Raw genomic sequence first — 18,960 nt, 5'->3', positions numbered from 1 at the left:
CAACTAATCTTTGGTCATGGTTCAGTTTTGAGCATATGTGTGAATCTGAGTGTTTTTCCTGACTAGACAATGGCATTCTCTAAGCATTTCAGTCTACAAATCATTTAGAACCACTTGGGGAAGAATTATGCATCTCACATTGACACCTTCTGGTGTGATTAAGAAAATAATAGCACCAATACTCGGAAGGCCAAAAGAAAATTCCGTTGCCAATTGTTTAATGATATTGTGTCAAAAAAAAATCAACAAAAACAAAACAACAAAGATGTAAATGGCTCTGACTTGCAAAGTTATTCCAAAGAATTGTACTTAGAAAGTAATGGAGGAGTAAATATGTAACTACAAATTTGTATAGACATGTAAATGATGCACCAATTTAATAAAAAAACCCAATTTTAACCAGTTCATTTTGCTCAATTCTCCTTTTCATGTGTGCACAAGCATGATAAGTAATAAAATGTATGTGTAAGAAAGTTCACTAAAGCTTTAATAACAATTAAAAAAAATACAAATTGTAAATTAGAGCTCGTATGTATCATGGTTTAATTATTTCTTAAGTGGGTTTCCTGAACCAGGCCTCATGCTTCAGAAATTCCTCCTCTGTTTATTAAAGACCTTTCTTTCTCAGACTCTATTTCTCCTGAGCTTTTTTCTATGTAGATTAGTGAAATTAGAATTTGATAACAGCCTTAAGGACTTCATGGGATTAAATGGTTCATGGCCTGAGGTCACGTCCAGCTCTTGGGGGTGCAGATATGTTTTGAAGTAGTATTATAATGCTTTTTTTTTTTTTTTTTTGTAAATGCTCAGAAGTGGGATAACTGGATCATACAACATCTCTCTTTTTAATCTTTTGTAAGTTTTCCATATAGCTTTCCAAAATGGCTGCTCTGATTTACATTCCCAGTGCACAAGGGTCCCCTTCTTTCCAAATTCTCCCAACGCTTGTTGTTTCTTGTCTTTTGGAGAATAGTCGTTTTCACAGGTGTGAGCTGATATCTCGTTTTGATTTTTACCTTCCTAATAACAAGAGACACTGAGCATATTTTCATGTGCCTTTTAAGCTAAAATTGTGTCTTTTTTTGAAATGTGTTAGAGCCTCTGTCCATTTTTTTTTTAAAGATTTATTTATGCATACAAGAGCTGGGATACAGGCCAGAGGTGTGGGGGATGAAAGGATTCACCAGAGACTGTGGGGAACAGAACAGGCAGATTGACCAAAGTACACTGCTGAGGGGAGCAGCGGGTGAGTCAGGAGAGGTCTGCTGCGCCATGTGGGTTGCTCCCTGGCCGGCCGGGGATTGAACTTGTGCCGCAGAGGCTATGGATTGCTTCACAGTGCGGCGCTTAACTCCTTGCGCCACCAGGGAGGCCCCTGTCCATTTTTTAATTGTGTTCAGTTTTATGAATTCTTTGTATATTTTGGATATCAGCCTCTTGTTGGATATATGCAAGTATCTTCTCCCATTGAGTTGGGCGTTTTCTTGTTTCGATGCTAGTTTCTTTCTCCGTGCATGAGATATAGTCTCATTTGCTTATTTTTGCTTTTGTTTCCCTTGCCATTGGAATATTCCTTGATTTTCCATCAATATTAATAAGAGCCCTGATACAATCAAGGTTAAGTCTTGCCCAGACAAGTATGTGGAAACAGCAAAAACAAGCAAATAAATAAAACAAAGTAGGATAGACAGAACATGATGAATAATAGAATTTGGATACTATAAATGAATTCCAGAGAGGATCAGGCCCATGAATATATTCTTGACCATTTTTAGCTAAGGAAATTAATGAGAACATTCCTATATAATATCAGTGGTGTGCACTTCTATTTCTGTTCAAATTGACAACCATGGTGCTAATGTAAATATCCTTGTTGAGGCTGAAATAGCACTCTGCATGGTCAGAACTCTTGCTCATAGAAGAGTCTGTCCCTAGATGTGTAATTTCTCAATGTTCACTTTGAGAACTGAGTCTTCCTGGGGGTGTTTGCAATTTCAATGTTTGCCAAAGTTTGTCACTAATCATTTATAACCCTGGGGACATTTCACCGTCTGTTTACATGGCCCTGTTACCTGCAGCCTTTTTCTATTCTGAGCTCGTTGTGTTTCACAAGCTATGAGGATGGGACATATTAAACATTGCTACTTTAGATAGGAGGAAGGTTTTTGTGATTAAGGCAAAAACATACACTCTGAATCTTTATCTAAGCTATTCAATGTTTTTCCTAACTTACAAACTTCAGCATTTTCATGCTTTATCACTTAAATTCTCCTCTGATGTTGGGGGTCCATTTACCAAAATCCTGCTTTGTGATCCGTAAGGAAGATGCATCAACTAATCTCAAGAGGTTATATTATTTTAAATGTGTAATCCACAAATCTGTTTACTGTTTCCCCAAGTCTTTATGTTATTTTAATCATAACTTTGATAGCTTCACATGCTGATAGAGAATTTCACATACATATTTTTCTAACCCATATCAAAATTTTGATTACATAATTGTGAAATTTAAATTTTGTAACCACAGTATTTTTAATCTCTTCTCTGCCTACTCCGTTCCTTCTGCCTGAGAAACATGGTGACATAGTCCCTCAAATCTGGCAAATTTACTGACTACTCTGTTCTGACCTGCAAATTATACATGCATAAACTTACAAGAAAACAAGTCACTGAATTTTCACATCACTGATACTATATACCACATAAAATCTGAATTGTGTATTCACCATTCCTCTCAAACTATTCATTCAAGACTTGCTATTGATTTTCTACATGGAGAAAGGATTTTTCTGTTTTCATTTAAATTGATCTAAAAGAACTTACTCATTCTTAAAACTTTCTTCCTTGATCCCAGTACATTGCATTTTGTGATTATAATTCTATTACAATCTAATTTTTTGTAAGACCAAACATAAACCTTTCAACCATAAATCACCTTACCGCCTTCCTGTAAATGTCTAAGGTAAAAACCACTCTGATCTTCCTATCTGGAGATCAGGTATAAATAAAATCTGCTTCCTTATTTTTTTGTGGTCTATTTGAGAGTATCTTAGAATGCTCTCTCCTAGCTCATTTCCTTCAACTTTTTGCTACTAATCTGATATTCTTTTCTCTGGTTCTTCCATCAACATGATTCTTAAGAGTTTATTTGTACGGTTCCTCTGAAATGTTATTCCTTTTAAAACTATAACAAAATAATCTAATCCTTTAAAAAGTCTCAATTTACACCTTTCTTTAAAAGTCACACCATTTTATCTGTGGCCAACTTTGAAGGAAAAATACAAGGTTCTAAAGAAATGTTGGCATGAAGTCAAAGACCATCTCTTATTTGTAGAATTAAGGTAACTTGGATTTTATAACTTTTAAGCTAAAATAACTTTTGTAGAGATTAAGCTCATTTAGATTCTTATAAAAGTATTTCAGCAGGAGCTGCTGCAGAGGTTTTGTTGTTTTATTTGTTGACTTTAAATTAACTGTTTTAAGTTTTGAAGACTTAAGGCTTTAGACGGATAACCCAGTTTTTAATTAGTGTTGGCTTTTTATAAAGCTTTCGTTATGTAAGATTTCAGTAAGATTGCCACCAAGATGATTGCCTTATTGAATAGGTCACTATTAATTCCTTTAAATACTGCTTATGGAAATAATATAAATTCTACTTAAGTGTAAAACGCAAGCATCAGACAAGCAATAAAATATTCAATTTGGTAACATTAAAACAGCCACAACATGCATCTGTTCTTAAAATTCATCATGTACCAAATCAAATTCACTGTTTTTCCTCTCTCTACTTCATCCTGATCTTTCTTTTATAATTTCATTACCAATGACTAGCATAGCTATATGTTACAAGAAAGAAACTGAATATATCTTTAACTCTTGTCTTATACCTACTGTTCAATTTAATCATTGTCTCCTCTTTATTTTCCTCTTTTACTGATTTCATCAGCCCATCATCATCTCACTTACAAGGCTGTCTACATTCATACCCAGTTCATTAGACCATAGTCTCCCTACAAATCACTCTCAATAGTGTTACTAGGGGGGCGGAGCAACATGGCGGCGAGGAGACGCTGCGAGTAAGATCTCCCATTAAAAAAAGTTAATAGGGAGGAAAAGCGGCAGGTCCCAGTGAGAACCGGGACACGGAAGATAAACGGGTGACTCCAGCAAACTACCCGAAGAAGAAAGTGGCCATAAAAGAGGACTAGAAGGGAGGGAAGCGCAGAACCCTGCTCCCCTCCCCCGCCCACAGAGGCGGCACTCTCCGACCGGCAGAGAGGGAGAAAAACAACAAACCAAAACAACCAACAAGAACAAACGACGCAGCAAGCGGGACCGTGAGTGGAAAGGAACTATTACAGCCACCACACCCCGTGAACGGGAGCTGAGGCGAACCCTGCAGGATTCGCCGCGGCGAGCGAACGGCTCCGGGCGCCATTAGAGAAGAACAAAGACCCCGGGAGACGCGCACACAGCCCGGGCTGCCGGTAAGCTTGCGCGGAAACGCGGCGCGCTCGGGGAGCTTGAAAAGCAAGTGCAGACCGGAATCGCGGCTGCCCAGGTACCCGCGCCTGCGACCTAGGCTTGCGGGGAGACGACCTAGGCTTGCGGGGAGACACGCGGAGGTCCTCACTGAGGTGAAGGTCCCTCCCTGAGTGAGCAGGAACCAGGCACCCGGGCACGGGAGCGGTGCAAAAGGCGCCATTTCTGCGCCACTGAACTGGGCTACAGCCCGCGTCCTGGAACTGAGGGCTTTGAACTGAGACCAGGGGCACGAAAATTCGGGGCGTGGGTTCTCCACGACGGTGGGGCACAAGGCAGACACAGCACCCCAAAGCTGTTGAGGTGTACCCTACCATTCCCGCTCTGTTCCCTGTCCCACGGGGTGGGGGGGACGAAAAACAGCCCCCCAAGGACAATAGGAGAGATCTCTGGCGCCACCTAGTGACCAGGAAAAAAAAAGTCACTAACACCCCATAGAACAGGAAATTTCTTAAGACTGCTTGAAAAGGGCAGAAGGCTTCTGCAGTGGCCAGCCGGGAAGTTATTCCACGCCAGGCCCCTTCCGACCAGCAGTCTGAGCCCACAGAGGGAGCAGGCACCCATGTCCGGGGCAGACCGGGGGCGCAGAAGAGTGTGCCTGAAACCGGAGGCACAGGGACTGCATCCCGCTTCGCCATTTGAGAACAGGGACATTTCTTCAGTAAAAACTGCCTAAAACCAGCAGAAAGCTCCCCCAGAAGGCAGAGATGGCTCCTGGAAGAGCCAGAGGGGAGCGGAGAAGTTCACCCAAGATGCCAGTCAGTCCGAGCATCACAGTGTCCCAACGCATACGACAAATTAGAAAACAGACAGTAGGGAGTAGAAGAACCACACGCAACCTAACAACTCCTCAGGAAAGAAGCACACCACAAAAAGAAAACCACTCCCCAGATTGCAACGACAGCAACTTGGAAGAACTTCTGAGCCTTCCAGAAAGAGAATTTAAAATTGCCATGATTAAAAAAGTGATAGATCAGAAGAAGGAAATTGAGTCCCTAAAGAGGGAAAACAATGGTCAGAAGAATGAAATTGAGTCCCTAAAGAGGGAAGTAAAAGAAATGCAGGAGATCAAAGAATTAATGGAGGAACTAAAGAACTCCGGGAAAAGCAAGGAAAGCAGAATAGATGAAATGGAAGAACGAATAAGTTCTCTTGAAGACACAGAAATAAAAAGAACCAAAACAGAAAAAGAAAGAGAAGTACGAAGGAAAAAGAATGAAGAAAGACTTCGAGAACTATCTGACTCCATGAGGAAAGGAAATATAAGAGTTATAGGAATTCCAGAAGGAGAGGAGAGAGATGTAGGAACAGAGAAAATATTCCAGGAGATAATTGAAGAGAACTTCCCAAATGCGAAGAAGGAGCTGAAAATTGATATACAAGAAGCAAGAAGAACACCAAACTTCCACGACGAAAGGAAAAACACAGCAAGACACATAATAGTAAAGCTCCCAAGAATCCAGGACAAGGAAAAAATAATGAAGCTGACAAGGGGAAGAAACAGATAACATTCAAAGGAAAACCAATCAGGCTGACATCAGACTTCTCTGAAGAAACACTACGGGCAAGGAGAGAGTGGAGGGACATAGTCAACAGACTCCAAGAAAACAGATGCCAACCAAGAATACTCTATCCCGCAAAGCTCTCTTTCCTCCATGAAGAAAGAATATGGACCTTCCCAGACAAAGAGAAACTCCGGAATTTCATTACGAATAAACCCCCACTCCAAAAAATACTACAAGGAATCCTAAAGCCAGAACCTCAGAGGGACGAATAACAACGAAAGAAGACCAAAAAAAAAAAAGTTATTAAAAGAATAAATAAAATCAAAGGAAAGACAAACATAATGGCAAATACAGATGCTAACATATCAATATTAACTCTAAATGTAAATGGACTAAACTCTTCAATAAAAAGACACAGAGTTGCAGCCTGGATTAAGAAACAAAACCCAACCTTTTGCTGTCTCCAGGAAACACATTTAGCTACAAAAGATAAAAATAGGCTCAAAGTCAAAGGATGGAAAACAATCCTACAAGCAAATGGGCCAAGAAAGAAAGCAGGAACAGCTATACTTATATCAGATAAAACAGACTTCAAACTCAAAAAAATAAAAAGAGACCCCAATGGTCACTACATTATGATTAAGGGGACAATACTTCAAGAAGAAATAACACTCATTAACATATACTCACCAAACGAAAGAGCACCAAAATATATCAGACAACTGTTGTCCTCTCTGAAAACAGACATCAGAGAAAACACATACGTAGTGGGAGACTTCAACACAGCACTATCAACAATGGATAGATCAACAAGACAAAAAATAAGTAAAGAAACTAAAGCTCTAAATAAGGACCTAGAGCATTTGGGCTTAACAGACATCTATAGAACACTAAACCCAAAAAAAACGGAGTACACATTTTTCTCAAGCGCACACGGATCATTCTCCAGGATCGATCACATACTGGGGCACAAGACAAACATCAACAGATACACCAAGATTGAAATCATGCCAACCATCTTTTCTGACCACGAAGGCATCAAACTAGAAATAAATCATAAAAAGAAGGCAAGGAACTATCCTACCTCATGGAGATTAAAAGCCACACTACTGGAAGACCACTGGACTAATGAGGAGATCAAAGAAGAAATTAAAAAATTCTTTGAATTGAATGACAAGGAGGACACCAATATCCTAAATGTATGGGATGCAGCAAAAGCAGTAATAAGAGGAAAATATATAGCAATAGAAGCTCACATCAAAAAACAAGAAAGAACTCAAAGAAACAACCTAATCTCGAAGCTCAAAGATCTAGAAAAAGAACAACAAAAAAACCCCAAATCCAGTAGAAGAAAAGAAATAATAAAAACCAAAGCAGAAATAAATGAAATTGAAACTAAAAAAACAATCCAAAAGATCAATGAAACCAAGAGCTGGTTCTTTGAAAAAATAAATAAAATAGACAAACCCCTAGCCAGGCTCACAAAGGAAAAAAGGGAGAAAGCACAAATACACAGGATCATAAATGAAAGAGGAGAAATCACAACGGACACAGCAGAAATCAAAAGAATAATCAGTAACTACTATGAACAGTTATATGGAAACAAGTTCAACAATCTAGAGGAGATGGACAAATTCCTACAACTCTACAATCACCCAAAGCTAGATAAAGAAGAAATAGAACACCTAAACAGACCAATTACAAGCAGCGAAATTGAAATGGTAATCAAAAACCTCCCCAAAAACAAAAGCCCAGGGCCTGATGGATTTACAAATGAATTCTACCAAACATTCAGAGACGAATTAGTGCCTATCCTTCACAAACTCTTCCAAAAAATTGAGAAGGAAGGGACAATACCAAACACGTTCTATGAAGCCAATATTACACTAATACCAAAACCGAATAAGGACAACACAAAAAAGGAAAACTATAGGCCAATCTCCCTAATGAACACTGATGCAAAAATCCTCAATAAAATTTTAGCTATCAGAATCCAACAATGTATCCATAAGATAATTCACCACGACCAAGTTGGATTCATTCCAGGGGCACAAGGATGGTTTAACATCCGAAAATCAATCAACGTTATCCAACACATCAACAAAAAGAAATATAAAAACTATATGATAATATCAATAGATGCTGAGAAAGCTTTCGACAAAGTGCAACACCCATTCATGATAAAAGCCCTTGAAATTCTTGGGATACAAGGAACATACCTCAACATCATAAAGGCCATCTATGACAAGCCAACAGCCAGTATCATTCTCAATGGTGAAAAGCTGAAAGCAATTCCATTAAGATCTGGAACAAGACAAGGATGTCCACTCTCACCACTGCTTTTCAATATAATACTGGAAGTCCTAGCCAGAGCAATAAGACAAGAGAAAGACATCCAAGGAATCCAAATAGGAAAAGAAGAAGTCAAACTATCACTATTTGCAGATGATATGATAATATACATAGAGAACCCCAAAATCTCCACAGAAAAACTAATTCAACTCATCAGTCAGTTCAGTAAAGTGGCAGGATACAAAATCAACACGCAAAAGTCAGTAGCCTTCCTATACACAAACAATAAATCTGAAGAAGAAGAAATCAAAAAAACCACCCCTTTTATTATTGAAACAAAAAAAATCAAATATTTGGGAATAAATCTAACAAAAGAGGTAAAGGACCTATACAAAGAAAACTATAAAACACTGTTAAAAGAAATAGAAGAAGACACAAAGAAATGGAAAGACATCCCCTGCTCATGGATTGGAAGAATAAACATTATTAAAATGGCCATCCTACCAAAAGCGATATACAGATTCAATGCTATTCCAATCAAAATCTCAATGGCATTCTTCAAAGAAATAGAACAATTATTGATGAAATTCATATGGAATCACCAAAAACCCCGAATAGCCAAAGCTCTACTGAAAAAAAAAGAAGGAAATGGAGGCATCAAACTCCCAGACTTCAAACTATACTACAAAGCCATCATCATCAAAACTGCATGGTATTGGAACAAGAACAGACATACAGACCAATGGAATCGAATAGAAAATCCAGAAATAAACCCACAGATTTATGGTCAACTAATCTTTGACAAAGGAGCAAAGACTATGCATTGGAGCAAAGAAAGTTTGTTCAATAAATGGTGCTGGGAAAACTGGGTCGCTACATGCAAAAGAATGAAGCTTGACCACTACCTCACACCATACACAAAAATCAACTCAAAATGGATTAAAGAACTAGACATAAGACCTGAAACCATAAAATACATAGAAGGAAATATAGGCGAAACACTACGGGATTTGCACATCAAAGACATCTTTACAGACACATCACCCAAAGCAGTGATAGTGAAGACAAAGATAAACAGCTGGGACTACATCAAATTAAAGAGCTTCTGCACAGCAAAAGAGACAATAACAAAAACAAAGAGAAACCCCACCAACTGGGAGAACATTTTTGCACCCAACACTAATGATAAAGGACTGATCACAAAAATCTGCAAAGAGCTGATGAGACTCAGCAACAACAAAGAAAATAATCCAGTCAAAAAATGGGCAGAAGAGCTAAAAAGAAACTTCTCTGAAGAGGAAATGCAAATGGCCAACAGACATATGAAAAAATGTTCAACATCACTTGCAATCAGGGAAATGCAAATCAAAACTACCATGAGATACCATCTCACACCAATGAGAATGGCACATATTAAAAAAACTAGCAACAACAAATGTTGGCGAGGATGTGGAGAAAAAGGAACTCTTCTGCACTGTTGGTGGGAGTGCAAACTGGTCCAACCACTATGGAGAGCTGTGTGGAGATTTCTGGACCTACTAAACATAGAGCTTCCATATGATCCAGCAATTCCACTCCTAGGTATTTACCCAAAGGACACAGAAACATCAATTCCAAAGAGCACCTGCACCCCTATGTTTATAGCAGCACTGTTTACAATAGCTAAGCTTTGGAAACAACCCAAATGCCCAAAAGTAGATGACTGGATCAAGAAGATGTGGTACATATATACCATGGAATATTACTCAGCATTCAAAAAAGATAAACACATGCAATTTGCAGCAACATGGATGGCGCTGGAAGGGATCATGCTCAGCGAAATAAGCCAAAAAGAAAAAGAAAAATACCGGCTGGTCTCACTCATAGCAGGAATCTAGAAAACTTAAATAAGGGACCAGGAAAATGAATATAAGAAAGTGAAAATCAAAATCAACAAAAAACTATGAACCAGAGACACTTTTTGGGGGGTGGGGGGCGGGAGGGGAAGGATTGGGGTCAGAATGGGGCATTTGCAATTGTATGGGGGAATATAAAAATAAAATTTAAGATAAAAAAAAAAATAGTGTTACTAAACTTGTCTTCAAGAATGCAAATCTGGGCCTCCTAGGTAGTGCAGCGGGTTGAGCGCAGCGCTGTGAAGCTGTCTGCAGCCTCTGCAGCCTCTGCAGCATAGGTTCAATTCCCAGCTGGCCAGGGAGAAGCCCACATGGCGTGGCAGATCTCTCCTGTCTCGTCCGCTGCTCCCCTCAACAGTATGTTTCAGTCGGTCTGCCTGTTCTGTTCCCCTCTCTGTCTCAGGTGAATCCTCTCACCCTCCCATGCCTCTGGCCTGTACCCCAGTTCTTGTATATAAATAAATAAATAAATCTTGGGCCTCCCCTGCTGGCGCAGTGGTTGGGCGCTGGGCTGCGAGGCTGCCTGCAGCCTTTGCAGCGCTGGATCGTTCCCCAGCCGCCGGCGAGGGTCCCACAAAACAAACAAACAAACAAACAAAAAAATAAATCTTACAAAAAAAAAAAAGAATGTAAATGTGTTCAGATCTCCCAGCTGTCAATATATAACATGAAGTTTCTTAACTTAGCACTGAAGATTCCTTGGGAGGTGGATCCAGTCAATTTCTCCAAACTCAGCTTCTCCAAACTCATTCTTTGTCTGAAAATAAATGTCAAAACACCAAACTACCTGCTATGCTGCAGATGTTCCCTATCACTCATGTTCATGATCAAACACTGGCTGGAATGTTCTTATCTGCCTGATTTCATTAAAACTCCATCCAAACATTTCTTCTCAGAATGATTTCACATAGATTTCTTTATGTTGAGTTGTATTTCTTTCTTGTATTCTTGTACAACATTCATATCACACTGCATTGTACTTATACAGTTGTTTCACCTGTGTACTTTCTCTGTGGGATTGCAGAAGCGAGTAAGTCCTTTGTATTCACTTACATATTCCTGTAAACTAACAGTCCCTGGCAATTCCTATGTATAGATTCCAAAGGGATTTCTTTTTTTTTTATTATTTAAAGATTTATTTATTTATGCATACAAGAACTGGGGTACAGGCCAGAGGTATGGGGGGGTGAGAGGATTCACCAAAGACAGAGTGGGGAAAAGAACAAGCAGATCTACTGAAATACACTGCTGAGGGGAGCAGCGGGAGAGACAGGAGAGGTCTGCTGTGCCATGTGGGTCACCTCCCGGGCTGGGGATCAAACTCTTGCTGCAGTGCCTGTGGATAGCTTCATAGTGTTGTGTATTTTTTTAAAATTTTTTTAAGATTTATTTATTTATTTATACAAGGATTGGGTACAGTCAGAAGCACGGGAGGGTGAGAGAATTCACCAGAGCCAGAGCGGGGAACAGAACAGGCAGACTGATGAAAATACAATGCTGAGGGGAGCAGCAGGCTAGACAGGAGAGATCTGTTGAGCCATGTGGGACCCTCGCCGGTGGCCGGGAATCAAACCGGCGCTGCAGAGGCTGGGGGTAGCTTTGCAGCCCAGCGCTCAACCGCTGCACCACCAGGGAGGCCCCAGAGTGCTGTGTCTTAACCCCTTGTGCGACCAGGGAGGACCCCTGAGGGGATTTCTGTTCAGGCCTCTTCCCTACCACTTGTAACACTGCAACAACTTAGGTGTTAATGCTGAATCACTCAACACCCCTCCAAACAATATTGGTTCATGGTCCTCTTCAAAGAGTTACTTAAAATAAAACTGCGTTCCAAACACTCATTACTTAGTAAGAGAAGGTCTTGTAGGGTCTGAAGTGTCTTCCTTCCTCCCCAGTTCATGTGTTGAAATTCTCTGAAGGTGGTAGTGGTAGGAGGCGGGGCTCTGGTAGGTGATGAGGTCATGAGGACAGAGCTTCCACAAATGGGATTAAAGCCCTTGCAAAAGTGACACAACGAAGCTCCCTTGTCCCTTCTGCCTTGTGGAATTGCAGTGAGATGACAATGGAGGAGGGAGCAGGCACACGTGCACCAGATGGGAATATGCCAGAGCCTTGACCTTGGACATCTCAGCTCCCATAGCTGACAGAAATAAAATTTTGTTGTTTATAAGTTATCCAGGCTATGATAATTTGTTATGGCCACCCAAATGGACTAAGACATCATTCCTTTGCCAAAACAAATTTAAAAAATGTGTGCTGAGATAAAGACCCCATATATGAATAAAGAGAGAATCTCAGTTCATGTGCTTCAGAAAAGGCACACACGACAGGTGTTGGGAAGAAATGATCATCCAGTGAGCAGGAGTTTTATAGGAAACTTCTGTTTACCTTTTCAGTTATTCATTCCAATATTTTTCTATTGGCCAAGAACCAGACCTATTTTTAAATTTTCTCTCTCTCTCTCTTTTTTAAAGATTTATTTATTCATGTATACAAGAACCGTGGTATTACAGGCCAAATGCGTGAGGGAGTGAGACAATTCACCAGAAACAGAGAGGGGAACAGAACAGGCGGACTGATGAAATACACTGCCGAGGGGAGCAGCGGGCGAGACAGAAGAGGTCTGCCACTGCATGTGGGCTTCTCACCAGCTGGCCGGGATTGAACCGGCGCTGCAGAGACTGCAGACAGCTTCACAGCGCTGCACTCAACCTCCTGCGCCATCAGGGGAGACCCAAATTTTCTTTTTTAAAAAAGATTTATTTATTTATGTATACAAGAACTGAGGTATAGGCCAGAGGTGTGGGGGATGAGAGGATTCACCAGAGACAGAGTGGGGAGCAGAACAGGTGGATTTAGTGAAATACACTGCCTAGGTGAGCAGTGGGCAAGTCAGGAGAGGTCTGCCGTGCCATGCGGGTAGCTCCTTGCCTGGCCAGGGAATCCAACTTGTGCTGCAGTGGCTGATGATAGCTTGATAGCGATGTCTTTAACTCCTGCACCACCAGGGAGGCCCCTATTTTAAAATTTTCTTTGAATTTCTCCTTACTAAGGAGAAATCAGGAGGGATGGTCTATAGTCAGGCAAGTATTGAGGTAATTCCAAACCATTTTCCATAGATTTTGTCTTATTGCCTGGAGTCTGGCACCAGCGTTTTAGTAAACACCCTCTCTAGTTGTTTTTAAATCATTTTTCACTTCCAAGACTTTAATTCCATCAATTTCATTGTTCTTTCTCTTAGGTGAAAAAAATAACAAATGTCAACTGTTTTACCTTCCATTCAAATTTTAAGTCCTACACCTGAGGGGGGGTGATAAAGCAAACATTGTCTAAAAATGAACAATGATGTAAAATATATATAAATAAATAAAAAAAAAAATTCTCACCATTAAAAAAAAAAAAAACGCAAAAAACAAATTTCAAGTCCAAAGTTTCGGTCTTCACACACATATGTCGGCTTGACAAGTAACTTTTCCAGTCAGATACTCTGGTGTTCTCTTTGAAAGCACCCCTTTTGGAGGCACTCACATTAATTGAGGCTTTTAAGTCTGACAAACCAACCTGGAATTCTGACTCTTCCTTTAGGAGATGTAATTTTTGCCAAGTTAGTAAAGCAACCCATCCCTAGCTTGTCCATTGGTAAAATAGGACTAATAAGTTAGTGGAAGATCCTGATGTTTCTTTACTTCATATTCTTCCCAACTCCTTCTTCACAGAGTTTTGACCCTATAGTTTACAAAATATTAACTAAACATTTTCCACGAAGGGAATATTCATCTTACTGTATTCTTAGTAGGGTCTCCCTTATCTGGACAAAAGGCAATGAGGAAACCAGCTCTCTAATCTTTAGGCTCCCCACTCTTACAGTGGGTTTTGGTGGTCTCTTCCATCATATTTCAGATCATCACATTCTGGTGTAGCCCTTATTCTTTGAAATGCTTCTTTAAATCTATCTCTGTACCAAAGTTCCAGGCAAACTGGTGTTCTCATTATCTTTCAAATTCTCTATTTTGAGGATGGCCAAGTAGTCAAAGGTACCAAATTTTCTATTCTGACTACCTGCCCCCTGTATCCCCATCTCTTAGTGTTCTTTTATCTGTCCCACATCTCTGGACACTCTTCTTTGCAAAGCTGGTCACTGAGGAGGATAACAGTGAAATTTTAGAGGTAAAAATCTTGTCCATGCCCTGCTTGCTGGGATTTGAAGTTATATAGAGTAGCAAGAGTGACCACTTTGGGCTCCCCAAGCATTCACTGCAGACATAAGCAAGGAATTCATGGAAATACACAATTACTGGTGTTCTAGAAAAGAGGTTGTTAGGGCTGGAAAGCAGAGCTCAGAATATGTTCACAAGAATGCACAGATGGGCCTCCCCTGGTGGTGCAGCGGTTGAGTGCTGGGCTGCAAAGCTGCCCCAGCCTCTGCAGCGCCGGTTTGATCCCCGGCCACTGGGCGAGGGTCCCACATGGCGCGACAGACCTCTTCAGTCTTGCCCACTGCTCCCCTCAGGAGTGTATTTCATCAGTCTGCGTGTGTTGTTCCCCACTCTGTCTCTGGTGAATTTCTCTCACCCTCCCGTGCTTCTGATTATACCCAGTGCTTGTATAAATAAACAAATCTGAAAGAAAATTTTTAAAAATTAAAAAAAAGAATGAACAGATAAGGCTGTTTCTGGAAAAGAGAATGTTATGCAAAAAAAAAAAATAGTGCTTCTAAAAATTCTTGAACCTAATATTCAGTGATATATTCTGATAGCTCTTTCAATTCCATTATATTAAAAATTAAGAATAACAAAATCTTCAGGTTGAAAGTATGTACATACTAGGTTTTTCTACTTCTGTGTGAGAAAAATGTATTTTTTAAATAGTTCTCATACATTTTGGGATTAATAAGTTCCTCAAGATATATTTCCATGAGAGTCAAAGATCAATTTTCTGAAAAAAGAAGAACAAATTATTGATGAAGTAAATATTTGTAAGGTCCAAGTTAGTGGGCTTATTCAGAAATACCAAAGCTTTGTGAAGGAGCTATAGCTCTCAAGGATGGTAGGGGCACTTTGGCCACATCCGAGTGTCTTAGTAGATTTGTTGGACTCTAATAAGAATAGTTTCTTAGCAAAACAGTGATATGACCTTCTTTGCTATGAGGGAGGTAGGAGAAGCATCTATACTCTTTGAGTGTTTCTCCTTAGTTAAACCTTGACAAGTTCATCCATAAATATCCATTAAACTGTTTTATGTGAAACAATTCCAGGGACCACCAGCTGCTTCAAGAGGTGACCCTAGAACTAAGAACAAGCTCCAGTCAGGGTACTAATTAGCATGGAATTACAGTTGAAATATCAAGCCTTTATTAGAATCATCGCAATAAGAGTTTATTTCAGTATTAAATGAAATTACTAGTAAGATGAATGGTAGATGTTCATGGGGAGCCAGAAATGATCAGAGGATGACTACCAGATATTTTCAGGATGTCCTAAGTAAATAAATAATCAATTAAACAAACAAACAGGAAGAAAAGAAAAAAGATAAGAGGATATAAAGATAGAAGAGAAAAAGAAATTGGAACCACTAATATAGGTCCCCGAGCCTAAAATTTGAGCATGTAACTATGGGATTAATGCCTTTAAGTCACTTAAAAATAAGTGTGCATAAACTTAGGCTTTTCCTAAGATACTTTGCTGAAAAATTATCTGGTGTTCATTACCATTTAATGTCCTGACTATCTTAAGCACATTTTTTTTTTTTTTTTTTTTGCCTTTAAACCATTTGCCTAATATTTACCTAAACATATAAGGGCAAGCGACAATCTTGCATTTCTCTAATTATCTGTTTCTCCTGTTCCTGGTACTAAAATGTCTTAAAAATAAAAACAAAAATAAAAATGAACCTACCAGAAACAAAATGACATTCTTGGCTGTCTCAGTTATGTCATAGTGTAATAAAATTTCTGCACACTTACTCTCAAATACTGTATCGGTGACTGTATTAGTTTGCAGTATTCACTGCCTGCAGACCAGACTTTAAGAAGCATCACTTTAGAAAATTTTTTCTTTGGCCAGAGTTTTCTGCATTGGAGTATTATATAATTATAGAGTCAGTCCTAGATAAAAGCTTCTAACACTTTATAGTACATAATTATTCAGATTTTATATTAAGGTATGCATTTTGATCACTTTTTTGGCATGTCCACATAGGATGGATCTGACATTTTCAGGAGTGGAATGCTGTTTATGTAACTGTACCATGTAACAAAAACCATTTAATACCTTCTTTCATAGCTTAAATTTATGAACTAATTTGTATGATAGTACATTGTGGCTTACAGTTTGGAAAGACCAAATTTTAATTATAACTAGAAGGCAATCTGATTAAGAGAGGATGATCTTGATCATCCTCAGAAGGATAATAAATAGTTTCTCATCCCATCAGCATTAATAGAGAGTGTCCATAACAACACAACACTTCATCTGACAGTTTATAATGAGTCTGTGAGGTTCTCACCCTGTCTAAAAGCTTGTAGCGGTTTTATATTATCTCAAATTTGCTGCATTTCTACACAAATGATTCTCTAATTGCTGCATAAATTTACATTTTAAACTTAACATCAACTTAAACAGCTTCTAAATACCATTGATATTCAGGGTAGTATCTCATGCACATCAAGACAACAAAATATTTCTTGAGGCTCAGAAAATTATCCATCCATTTATTTCTATAAATTGATCATCTCAAACAATTATTGAGCCAGAGCTATTTAATCTTTGCTTTTTTTTCCCTTGAACTTATTCATTCCTACAATAGATAAAAATAGCTAAGAGCCTGTGCTGTTTAAAAAAATAGCATATATAGCATATCTGATTTACATCTATATATAATTCATTTAAGATATTTAATATTAAAAACTTTAGCTATCTAAAGGATTCTAGGGATAATTCACTTTATTTATGAAGAGTATGTACATGTACCTGCCTTTGGGCAAATTCAAGTTGTAGGATAAACTAGCAGAAAGAGAAGCACTGAATGATGTTGCACACACATTTTCTTCTTCTGTAGATGAAGATATCAGTGCGTTCTGAAAATGCAGAGAAATTTTATTTGTGAAATGATATATCTTTTACCAAGCTGTCATGTTTTCAGCATCAATATAACTCTATATGTATGTGCCTTAGCATTTTAGTAGGCAAAACAAGGCAAATCTTTTATTCTATTTGCTGTACTTCTGATGGAATTTATATAAAGTCATAGTAAAATAATTAATGTAAAAATGCAATGTTTATCTAAAGCTACTTGCACTAATCTTCACTTTACTGTTTAGTTTATTTATTTTTTAAAAGATTTATTTATTTATGCGTATAAGAGCTGGGGTATAGGCCAGAGGTGCTGAGGGTGAGAGGATTCACCAGAGACAGAGTGGGGAGCAGAACAGGCAGATTGACCGAAGTACACTGCTGAGGGGAACAGTGGGTGAGACAGGAGAGGTCTGCTGTGCCATGTGGGTTGCTCTCTGGCCGACCGGGGATTGAACTCTTGCTGCATAGGCTGCAGACATCTTCATAGGTTGAGTCTTAACCCCTTACGACACCAGGGAGGCCCCTTCACTTTACTGTTTTAATTATGTACATTTTTCTCCCATTCTTTAAGGCACAGAAAGTATAATATTGTCCATAAATGTTTCTATGGATACCATCAACCGTGTGAAAGAAAAGAAATTCAGATGATCTATTCAAATTGGTTTTATTACTGATAATTTTTCACTTTATTGAAAATATAACATCACACCTTAGTCCTAAGCCTAGTACTGTGCTTTCAAACAACCTCAGTAAAAGTCTTACTTACGTCATCATGAATTCTAGTCCTAAATTCAAGGATCACTTTTTTTTTAAAGCTTTATTTATTTATGCATATAAGACCTGGAGTACAGGCCAGAGGTGTGTGTGGGGGCAGTGAGAGGATTCACCAGAGCCAAAATGGGGAGCAGAACAGGCAGATCTACTGAAACACACCGCTGAGGGGAGCAGCTGGCGAGACAGGAGAGGTGTGCTGCTCCATGTGGGTTATCTCCCTGGCTAGATGGGGCATCGAACTTGCTACTGCAGTGATTGGCAGTAGCTTGATAGTGCTGTTTTTAACAAACCCTGCACCACCAGCGAGGCCCAGGTCACTGTTCTTGCTCACAATTAATTTGAATGGCTCGAGCAAATTCTATTTTCTATTTCTTCCTTGAGAGTCTCCTTTTCTTTTGCTTCTGTAACTGCTGCCTCTTTTATTTAAGTTTTCCTTAACTGCGCCTACTTAGTGACATTTGCAGAAGTTCAAGTGACAATGTTCTATGAACCTTTGTTCTTGGAACACTTTTCTTCTTACACACTCCTCAGGAATTTCATCTGCTTTCATGATTTTAATTAGTATATCTTTGTGGATAATCAGTCAGTTCTTTATTAATAAGAAGAGACTAGGTTTTTCCAAATACTAAGGTATTCAGAAAATCTCCATGTCTTAACTTCATCAAGGTTTATTTCTTACCCAACAACTGAGACTCAGATCATTTTATGGTCACTCAAAGGAAGTGAATTACATGTTGTCTCTTAAAACATCTTGGCAGATGTGACATACATCAGTATTACTTACATCTTATTGCCATGGCCTTGCTTTACAAGGGGACAGGGTAGTGTAATCCTATGAGTAAAGAGCTCGACTATTTATGAAAAGCTCTAATACTATCACAG

The sequence above is a fragment of the Talpa occidentalis genome, unplaced genomic scaffold (genome assembly GCF_014898055.3).
Source record: "Talpa occidentalis isolate TD23 unplaced genomic scaffold, MPIMG_talOcc4v2.1 talOcc4.8, whole genome shotgun sequence".
Taxonomy (NCBI): Eukaryota; Metazoa; Chordata; class Mammalia; order Eulipotyphla; family Talpidae; genus Talpa; species Talpa occidentalis.
The sequence above is the reverse complement of the archived record's forward strand: the minus strand, read 5'-3'. Positions refer to the sequence as shown.